We start from the raw sequence: 12,101 nt of genomic DNA on the forward strand, positions 1-12,101 counted from the left end.
AGAAGTTAAGAACTATATGCCACCGTACTTCATAAAACAATGAGAAAAAATTATCCCGCTTAAAAAGCTATAAAAGGCCCCGAAATGACAAATGTTAAACCATTCAAGTGAGAAAACTAACAGCCTTTTTTTAATTGATTTTTACAGTTTGTTCTTATGTAGTGCTGTTATATATAGTATGTCAGGTTATTAATAAGGGGATTATTCAGTAATGGCAAATATGGTTAACATCACAATATCGGTATGTGCCCAAAGTCAGGATCTACATTATAATGCAATTTATGTGGAGATTAAGTGCTTACAAACATGGTTAACCTCTCAATATCAGTGTGCCCTTCCCAAGTCAGGAAATTCATTCTGTCTCAGGTTAGGAGAAGATTAAATGCACACAAACATGGTTAACAACGCAAATTCAGTTTGTGTTATACCTATTATGTCTGTTTGTTTTGTTCACACATTGTTGTCAATATAATGGAATTTTATGGGACCGTCATACCAATGAAAGGTTTAGTAGCTTTAAAACCAGGTTTAATCCACCATTTTCTACCTAAGGAAATGCCTGTACCAAGTTAGGAATATGACAGTTGTTTTCCTTTCGATTGATGTGTTTCAACTTTTAATTTTGCCAATTGTTAAGGGACTTTCCGTTTTGAATTTTTCTTTGGAGTTCGATATTTTTGTTGTTTTACTTTTTTGTTCGACAGGTGCCAGGTGAGGAGAGAATTTAGGGGTTGCAAATATGGTTAACATCACAATATCGGTATGTGCACTTCAAAAATCAGGAACCTCTGACGAATTAGTCGTCGTTAGTTGCTGTCTATCATATTCGTTATTAGTGTATTGTTTTGTATATAAATCTGGCAGTTGATTTTCTCATTTGAATTGTTTTGATAATTGTCATGTCGAGGTCTTTTACAAGTTACAATACGATATGGGTTTTAGTTATTGTTGAAGGCCACACGATAACCTAAAGATGCTTAAGTAATCTTCATTTGATATTTAATTTGGTGGATTGTTTTCTCATAAGCTATCAAACCTTTCCTCTTATTGTTATACTGAATCGGGTACACTAAGGTTTATCCATACTGAGAGTATTCGTATCCTTTAATAAATCTTGGAGGGTAATATACTTGGTTTCTGTGTAAAAAATCATATTTTAATGAAAGACATTTTATCTAGTAGTCATCAAGTTATTTTTACAAGTTTTAAATAGCATACTTGCATAAATATTCAAATGAATACATTCGGTGTTAAGCAATCTTCTCAAGATACAAGTAGTAAATAGTGGTAAACAAGTTATATAACCGATTCAGTATAACAAGTCCAATGTTATCTATGCTATTAACATACATGGTCTAAATCAAAACCCACGTAAGTCAGATCTCATTGACGTAAACATCTAAATTTTCTTTTATGGAATAGTGCTTTCCACACACGTGTATGTATTCATATTAATTTTCCTCCACCAGTTTTTGATAGTAAGTTTAATTTGAATACTTCACGCAGTACAGCCAAACTATTTTATTTATCTCAATACCCAATACGATCATGAACTGCTGTTAACTTAAATAACCAGCCAGGAAGTCGGTGTTAAAATCAATTTAATATATTTTTAAGGACAGATATGTTTAAATTCAACGCAGTTATAGATCTGATCAATCACCGAAAGTTTTATGTTTTAAAATAAATGGTTAAGTATTATCAGTTTAATTGTCACATTAAAACAATATAATGATTTGGAAAGGGAAATCATTACATATAATGTTCAAAATTTAAAAATAACCAATAAAAACAATGAAAAATGTACTTTAGCAGTTATAGTGTTGAGTTATGTCGATAATATTAATTATACTGGAGCAATGAACAGTATATTTCAGTTAAAAAGTGAAGAAATTAAAATAAAAACCAAAAAATGCAAAACTTTCTTCCTTGCGTGATTCGTAATCGTGGTAGATCATATCCATCGGGTTTCAATTAAATTTATAAGTGTCGGATTAACATGATTAACGGTGAGTAGTTGCCAATATCGATAAAAGAAAATCACAAATGCAAAACTGTCAACCTGAAAATCTAAATACCGAATAGTTATAGGATAGAAAAGGACTATGATTGCATTCATTGAAAAGTTAATGCAAAGATACTGGGGACAATTCAATAACATCGGGAAAAATGAGAAATTTATATCATTAATCAATAAAAATAATTATTAATACATTTAAGTATTGGTTATCAATTTAAATTATAACATTGTATTTTTAAGAATGTGTATTTGTTTTATACGGGGTGCGTATTAGATATCGCTTGAATTAAGCTTGATGTTATAAATTTCAACGCAATAATAATCTATCATAATTCGATGTTACTATTATTATAATTGAAATCTAATAACGAGAGTTTACAAGCGATATAAGATACCAAACCATGAAATCATTCAAACATGTTTTCAAACGGTCTGATTGATGTACAAAATAGAAAACAAATACGACTTATGACAACCACTAAATTATATGCTACTGGCTTTGAACCTATTCATGATATTTCCATTTTGGTCAAACATCGGATGTAATAATTAAAGCACTAATACAATAAAAATTAGAAAAAATCAATTACATCAATAAATTGCATAGCTATTTACCTTGCCCGAATGAAGATGCAAGATAAATTATGTTTTCGTATTTAAATTTATACATACATATACTTATCTTGTGATAAATATATCTTTTGTAAGGTATTAAATATCATACTTGCAGAAGTTTCATTATAGATTCAATATTAGTTGCCCAATAGAATTAAGGATATTACAAAATATGGCACGATTAAACGAGATTTATATCTTATTGACATAAACTTTAACATCTTTTTTTTATGTTCACAGCGTATATATATTTAAATAAAGGTCGACACTTCTTAACCACAGCTAAGTTTTATAACCAGCTGATAATAAATTCAAGGTTGCAAGTTCACGCCGTACATGTTTTATGTCGAACTGTTTTATATTTTCAAAACCAGATACAGTCTCGCTCTGATGTATACCCGAAGAACTTGTCAGGAAATCAGTGTGTATTTGACAGTAGTTTATTAAATGATACAACAAATATTAATTACTATACTATATATAAAAATATTAATTTTCGCGAACCATTTAGGTCACGGAAATTCCAAAATATGGCATCAGGAAGGAGAGTTGTACAAACAATGTAAATACACAAAACCCCATCCAAACTTGCTTTAACTAATAGTATTCATCTTTTTCTATTTTATATGTACTAACGACATTCCATTTTTCTATAATTTCGATTAAAAAATTCCAAAATCTGAGTTAAAATAGGTCGAATGCCCCAAATAAACGTTGTCTGATTGGTTGAAGTACTGTGACGTCGATGATAAGCATAGAAAGCCTCGATGTAAAGCACACGCTTCACAGGAATAAGGAGAGTTTTACAAATGATGTGAATACACAGATCCTCCATCCTATTTATGTTTTGCTGAAAATGTTGCAGTTTTCATCATTTCTGTTTTGATTCTGCTAACAAAATTCCATTTTTTCTATAATTCCGATGTAAAGATGTGGAAACCCGTAATAAAAATAGATGGCCTCAATGATTTAAAAGCAACGCAAAAAATTCCGTTAATATAAACATGTTGAACTTCGACCCTGTTCAACCGGGGTTATATAAACCGATTCACAAATAAAGATTCTTGCGCTCAAATGTAATTCTTAGTGAAGTATACGGGTAAATTCGTTTACGGAAATTTATACACACTTTATCATTAATATATTACCAGGCTTTTGCATATTCACGTTTTTTTATGCTCAACTTTAGTCAAATTCAATTCTATACATTTTTTTTACGTAAAGCAATAGGAGTAAGAATATTATTTCGCGCCAATTTAACCAGCATCATCACCATCATCAAAATTATTTACCGTTATCTTTGTGAAATTTCAGCTATATAGTTTATTAATTAGAGAAATTTTGGTAAGTTTTACTAATTAATTTTAAGGTTCTACTGATGTGCTTCTCTAGACCTTTTTGACGGTCAGTTTTATCCAATTTATCTCAATATTATCCCTCATGACAGAAATGTCAACCCGACCTATTCGTGTCAAAAGTGAAATCGCATATATTTGATGAACTAATTTCTTCATAAACTGTACATGCATTATTTCTGTATTATTTGATAACCAATCACATTCACGTTGCATGTTTGCATGATAATGGGTTATGTATTGGTGGATTGTAAGGGCGATGTGCACAGCATGTGAGGTCGGCGCGATCACGTGACATTATTATTTGTAAACAAACATTCTCCCCGTGTAACACGTGTGAATTATCCTTTCAAAGTGTTATGAATCTTTCAATCACTATTTTATGATATATTTTTCTGTTTGTTTTTAGGTTTGCATATCAGTAGTCAAAGTGAATTAGACATAGTTCTGAGTAGTGTGTGTGGTTTTTTTAGAATTAGAAGGTAAGTCTACATAACTTCATAAGTCATTATTTAACTGAAGTCTAAAAAGATGACTCAACTTTCCCTCTAATTTTAATAATAGAAATAATAATTGTTTTTTTAAACGAAGGTAACTCATTTAACAAATAACGTGTTTAAATCTTCATTGAGGCATCCAAAAAGCATTTAAACTATCACAGAAACAATAACACATACAGAAGACACGGTACTACATTCTGTCGATAACTATATGTTGGCCTTGCACGAAATCATGTTTTTTTTTTACTGTGAATGACGTCTTTACATTAAATCCATTGGATGTTGAATGTGTACTCATTGGTATTTTACGCTTAGATACATAAAATGTGTATTAGTTTTAATTGGCTGTTGGCTAGCTTTCAGTAACTGCGTTAACTATTAGTACTTTGTGTCTTTGGTTTTCTTTCTTTTCTTTCTATTTTCAGATATATCACATCTTTTTATATTGGTTTTAAGTGTAAAATATAAATATCCTGGACCAATTGGACTGCCTTAATATTCAATGTATAATAAATGAGCAACTTTGCTTAGAAGAAACAAAAACAAACAGACATAAAAGATAAAAATGTCAAAATAGGGGTATTACAGTCAACATTGTGTTATTATCTTTATCACTATAAAAACAAACAAAAATGAAACAAAGAAACACAAAAAGGCATAAAGACAAAGCACATAAGCAAAAATGAAAGACAAGAATACAAATATTTACCATAGCACAATAACACAATGACGGGATGTATTAGTACAAAGCCACGTCAAATGGATATCACAACAAATAGACTAAAGAGTAAATTAAAGTAATATTCAAAGAGACATATAAAAGATTACTTTGACACGTTATTAAGATAATTTCAATATTAAAATCGTCTCGTTTTGTCATAGAATCTGGTACTGAGATGACCGTGTATGTCAAATTCGAGGTATAAGTCTAAAAATGAGGCAGAGGAAGCCGTGTCTGTTGTTTCTTTAATGTATTGTTCTAGTTCTGAGGTATATATGGAACCCAATCAAAAAAATTTGGATAGTTAATGGAAAGAACATCATCAATATATTTGAATGTGAAATTAAATGATTTGGCTTCTTTGATCTTCTTGTTTTTGACAATTGTCTGAAGGAACTCCGACTCAAAGGATAATAAGAATAGGTCGACAAGGAGAGGCGCACGGATCGTTCCCATAGGAATGCCAACAATTTGTTGAAAAAGTGTACCTCCAATTTCAACAAATATGTTGTTAATAAGAAACTCCAGCATACTAATCACTTGTTCCTATGTGTAGCTTGTAGCTTTTTTGTCATTTTTAACAAAATATGTCGTAAGATATAAATCCCAAAGTAATAAATTTATAGCGTATTCTACCATTTTTATATTGAAAAGCATTGTGGATTGTTTCTTTTAGACGATTTTTCAATTTCACATCGGCAATGGTGGTATACAGGGTTGAAAAATCAAAAGTTTCATAGACCTAATTTCAGAAAAATATAAGTTGACTAATGACCAAATTGTAAGGATAAAAGGTTCTGTTACAGTGAAAGCTTACTTTAAGGGTGACAAACAATGTTTTAAGTGTATATACTATAGCAGAAGTCTCATCCATTTATTTTGGGGACATTGTATTTGGGGGAAAATGAAATAACTATTGATTTTAGAGAGTTTGAAGAAGTTCAAAAACATGCAAATATAAGGTATAGGAAAAGCATTAGTATAGATCCACACTGATAAATAGTTATATTGACTAGACTATCAAGAAATATTCACTATGATTATAAAGAAATGTGTGATATAGTTCTCATATCTTATCAACGAATTTAATTTCCATCACAGGATAGAACGGTACCCTTTAAAAATCTTAATTTAGATTGTAATTCTTCTGTAATTTCGGAAGGTGAAACCATTGTCAAATTGCGATGAGTACCAGGTCCAACATGTTGATAGCACAGACCAATGTTTAACGTGTGCAACATTTTAATGTAGTGAAACAACGTCCAAATGAAAGAGGGGACGGCATAGATTGCGAATTTTTACATTATTTTGAAAAGAATGCTGATCTGAAGGACAAGTAAAATATTGCATTAAATCAATCATTATGTGACAATAAGGACTTATTTGTTTACAACGGAGATGACGGATAGACCTAACCTGGGTTGAACCAATATTGCTCAACACCACATCATTCTTAGATAAGACATCATGTCATCAAACATCTTAAAGATTAAGACCTCACAAAAAGAAGGTACTTACGGACCACTTGATCAGCTTTTTATACAAGGTGATATCTGTGAACTTTACGCAACTTAAAAGGTACCAACTACGCGTCCAGTTGTATAAGTGGGAAATGTTCAAAACGTTCTCCTCAACAAATAAGTGAACAAACTACTAGTTGAATACAGTATAGATTTTGTGTAGATTTTCACTTTTCAAAATACCTAGATTAAACCTTTTAATTATTTATTTCAGATAATTGATAGGTAACAGAATCGTTTACGAAACGAATTACAAATTATTTATCGGCAATAGACACGAGAAGAATGTACCACCATTTACATATGTTCGGGATTTGCAAAGGTTTGCGAGTAACAATGGATTTACACGGATCTTCTTAATTAATTTAGTAATTAATGGACAAAATATTAGTGGTCTGAAATATAGAACATCATATATCGGATCTTCATGATGTTTTCGGTCGCTTTCGTAATGCAGTACTTAAACTTAATTAAACAAAATGTATTTTTGCAAATTCATCAGTAGTCTTATGATACCATATTTCAACAGAAGGCATCCGACCACCTCCTGATCGTATAATGCTGTGTTTGAATTTTCCTCCCTTCAGATGTTAAACATCGACGTTGTACGTTAGATATGTTTTACTGTTATCGGTGGTATGTTCCAAATTACAGCTCAGTAGTCGAACCGACTACTCGATTATTTAAGAAAAATGTTAAATGAGTTAAGTCACAAGAGCAGGACACGTACTGCACAAGACAAATACATGTATTGCTCACTTCTGATTTTTTTTCATTTGACTTACAATTTTTCCTAACAGTAGACAGTTCAGCGGCGGGCATAGGCAACAAGCTTTTACAAAAACACAGTGTTACAGGCAATAATTCCGAGTTGTACGGTTTGGGTTTAAATCATTGAACTGATATAAGAATTCGTACAGACCAACTAAATTTGAATTGATAGGACTTATTACTAGTATAGTTGACTTAACAGATACATGCACGTATATTTACCGTAGAATATGACCACCAGGCGTTATGATGATTATTTCAAAACCAATTTAAAGGAGCCATTTACGATCGATGGTTAGCTCTGTCACAGCATCTTAATTTTGATATCAAAGAGAAGCCTCTCACCGATATGCATGGTCCTGTTTCACTTTCAAGAGTCTGAAATGCGGCAAAATCGGACGTAAACGTGGAAGAATTACTTACTAAATATGACCCACCCCCCTTTTCAGTATGAAGTTGTAGAAGTAAGACATATTTTCAAACCTCTGGAGTGACGGAGCAGTGGCGGGGCAGAATTAAGCGGACCAAAATTCAACAAAGAAAATATTTGTAAAATTGATTTCAATTTCATAAAAATCAAGCATTCGTATATCTTTGTCGTACAGATCATTTATAATAGGCGATAATGAAATGAACTCTACTACTCTGATGTCAACCAAACAACTCATTAATGCAAACGATTTTCTTTTTTATGGAAAGTTCATATAAATGAGATAGTTCTATTTAACAGAGGCACCCGACAGAATTATTTGATTTACGTGACAATGATTGCATTTCCTTATCTGCTTGTGATACTTTGCTTGTACATAGTTATAATTTGAAAATATGACTGGTTACTTACTCATTGGTTGTATGGATAGTCCTAACAACAATCCTATTTTACAAAGGCATCCTATTGATTCTATTGAGCTCTATGGAAATTATTGCATTTATAACTCTACTGGAAATAGTCTACATGTAGACGGCTCTTAATTTGATACCAATTTCAAAACAGCATGATCGATGACTTATTATTTACATCGCGGGTTGCAAAGTAGGAACGTACCCAGAGATTGTGAGATTTATTTAGTTATTTCTAAGCAGTAAACAATGGGAACTTTAAGTTTTGTAAACCCACCGTCAAACATAACGACGAACATATGGTAAAAGAATAAATGGTGGACAATATTCCAGAACAATTCTATTTTCAAAATAAACCATCAACAGTGTAAATTTTTGCTTGGGAATATAAAAAAACTTCGAAAAGACGACAAAAAGTAAAATCATTCGACTTATCTAATCGACTGATGTAATCTTGACATTTTGTGCAAAAAGGTCACATGTGTGATGACGCTTTGATGTCATAAAGGCGTAATAATTGACATATGTGATCTTAAATGTCAATTGTACATGTCGTAATTGGTCAAAATAGATATGAGCAACAGCCTTGCACAAAAAAATATTTTACAAATATTTGCGTCTTTGTGAAATACATCTTGTAGCAAAATGTCTTTTTGTGTTAAGCTGTTTTGACAGATTCTCTTAATGAGTCTATTTTGATAGTTTTTGCTTTGTCCATATAACAAAGCTTACATTACATTAAGCTTACAGCTTACAGCTTACATTAACTCTATATCCTTTTATTTTTTTATTAACTAAAACCAGAATGAATTTGAAAGCTATGTTTTCAAAGATAAAAACTGAATACAATTATTAAATTGGCATGTGTTTTCCTATAGACCTTTCTAAGCAATCATTTTTAAAGAAAACCTTTACGTTGTTAATATACATGATATAGCAGTAGAAATACCATCTGCCTAATCGATTGTCGTTAAGCTGTCTCAATTGATCTTGCATGTTCACAGTATATGGACTTCAATAACAAGAGCCTGCTCCTGGCTCCATTGGCAAATGCCGGTTATGGTATATTTTGGGAACCAAATTCCATCAAAAATATAAATGGAGTTCTTATGGTGTTATGTTATACCACTGTCAAAGGTTAAGGGGAGGGTTGGGATCCTGCTTACATGTTTAACCCCGCCACATTATTTATGTATGTGCCTGTCCAAAGTCAGGAGCCTGTCATTCAATTGTTGTCGTTTATTTATGTGTTACATATTTGTTTTTCGTTCATTTTTTAAAAATAAATAAGGCTGTTAGATTTCTCGTTTGAATTGATTTTCATTGTCGTATCGGGGCCTTTTATAGCTGACTATGCGGTATGGGCTTTGTTCATTGTTGAAGGCCGTACGGTGACCTATAGTTGTTAATGTCTGTGTCATTTTAGTCTTTTGTGGAAGTTGTCTCATTGGCAATTATACCACATCTTCTCTAAGAGATGATTTCAGCTTTCCAATTGTGAACTTTCCATTTCTAAGTAGCAACATTCCAGCAGCACCTGCATACGGGGTATATATCTCCCAGTTGATACGGTATTCCCGTGCTTGCATTTCCTATCATGATTTTCTTGATAGAGGGTTGCTGCTCACAAGGAAGCTATTAAACTAAGAGTTCCAAATGGTGAAGTTGAAATCATCCCTTCGTAAATTTTACGAACGCCATCACGAGTTGGTTGACCGTTATGGAATAACCGTTTCACAAATGATATCGGATATGTTCCTTACATCGTAACTACAATCCCCTTCCCTTTCATGAATGTTACCTACCGAATTAGACCATTTACCGGATTTGTTATCACATAAGCAACACGACGGGTGCCGCATGTGGAGCAGGATCTGCTTACCCTTCCGGAGCACCTGAGATCACACTTAGTTTTTTGGTTGGGTTCGTGTTGTTTATTCTTTAGTTTTCTATGTTGTGTCGTGTGTGCTGTTGTTTGTTTGTCTTTTTCATTTTTAGCCATTGCGTTGTCAGTTTGTTTTAGATTTATGCATTTGACTGTCCCTTTGGTATCTTTCGTCCCTCTTTTACAGTTCCTGAATGAGCTCCAGTGAATCGTTCAGCATTTATAGCACTTGTTCGTGTTTTAACTCGACACTGCCGGACAGTTTAACGAAATCTTTATACACTTTAGAAAATTTGTCATTCGTTGGGCCTTAAATTTTGCGACCAATGAAATCCACTAAATGGTGTCGAATTAATAATAACGAATCTACAGTATACAATAAAGGGAAATCGCATGACCTCCCAGCAGAGCTAAATCACACATGTCGAAATTGTGCACGCGTAATGATACTGAATGGGAAACACTCAGTCTGATTTTCTCAGTTGTAAATGATATAACCTTTTTGAAGTTACATTGGAGGTCGGTAAATTTGTTGATACTTATTTCAGATTGTCACAACTAGGAATAGGACACACTCGGAGAAGTTCCAGATACGACACTACTTTTAGCAAATCTAAGACTACGAACATATGTTACCTGTGATGCACATACCAAATCATCAGACTTGTTTATCGTTTAACTTAAGTTATTTTCGAATTTATTCGTTCGTCGTCATAATGTTATTTTGCCTCAAGCATCATTTAAAGATGTACTTAGGTGAGGTTTTGGAATAAGTGTCAAATGTTCAGTTTCCTCAGTGTTTTTCCATACGATACAAGGTAAAATATTTTGCCCCATAACACCTATCTATCTTTTAACATTAGACTCAATAAGACATAAAAGATCATTTGACAAAAGTTCAGCAGATTCTTGATTTTTTTCTTTTGATTTGAGACAGTAATAGTACCGATGCAAATATAAGATAAAAGTCCGAGTCAGCGTCTTCCCGCAATATTTTATAAATCAAATACCTCAAAAAGGAGCACCATGTCCTGATTTCGATCCTTTACAAAAAATGCAGTCAATAAAATGTTAAAATAACCGTGTATAACGTTTCAGTTGAATTAAATAACATATATCACCAATACAAATCTCTCAATCAATAATACATAATATGTAAGGCCAACTTAACTTTAGAAAAGACTATACCCAACTGGAAGAAGAAGACCTTATTAGATGGATGAATTCTGTTATATACAAATACCAAATACAAAACCCAAGATGTGGTATATACAAATACAAAACCCAAGATGTGTTACATACAAAAACAAAACCCAGGACGATTATATACAAATAAAAACCCTGAAGAAATGAACCTCCAACGGAGTTTTTTTTACAAATTATGACTTACATGGAGAGTTGTCTCATACAACATTTTCTTATATATATTTTACCTTTATAGCTCATAGGAATAAACTTATTCGTTAAAGATATAAATTATGTTCATTGTAAAAGATTTTAAAATATTGGCTTTGTCTTTTTGACTTGTATATGCATAGCCAAAACAAACCCTACATACATGTATTTCAAAGATTTTATGACTGTAATTCATCTCAGAGTAACAGTGAGGCATTAAACACGGAATAACAAAACAATCTCACCTCACTGCAAGTTTCAGACGGAAATAAGTTTTGTGGGTCACATTCATGAAACGATAACGGAATTAAAGTTACGACAAAAAAAAACATATCCGCTATCATCTGTGAAACGGAAATTCCATAACAATCAACCATCTCGTGATGGGGTCCGTAAGTTTAACGAATGGATGATTTTAACTTCAACATTAGAACTATTGGTTGAATAGCTTCCTTGTGAGCAGCAACTCTCTATCAAGG

The sequence above is a fragment of the Mytilus edulis genome, chromosome 6, assembly GCF_963676685.1.
Source record: "Mytilus edulis chromosome 6, xbMytEdul2.2, whole genome shotgun sequence".
Taxonomy (NCBI): domain Eukaryota; kingdom Metazoa; phylum Mollusca; class Bivalvia; order Mytilida; family Mytilidae; genus Mytilus; species Mytilus edulis.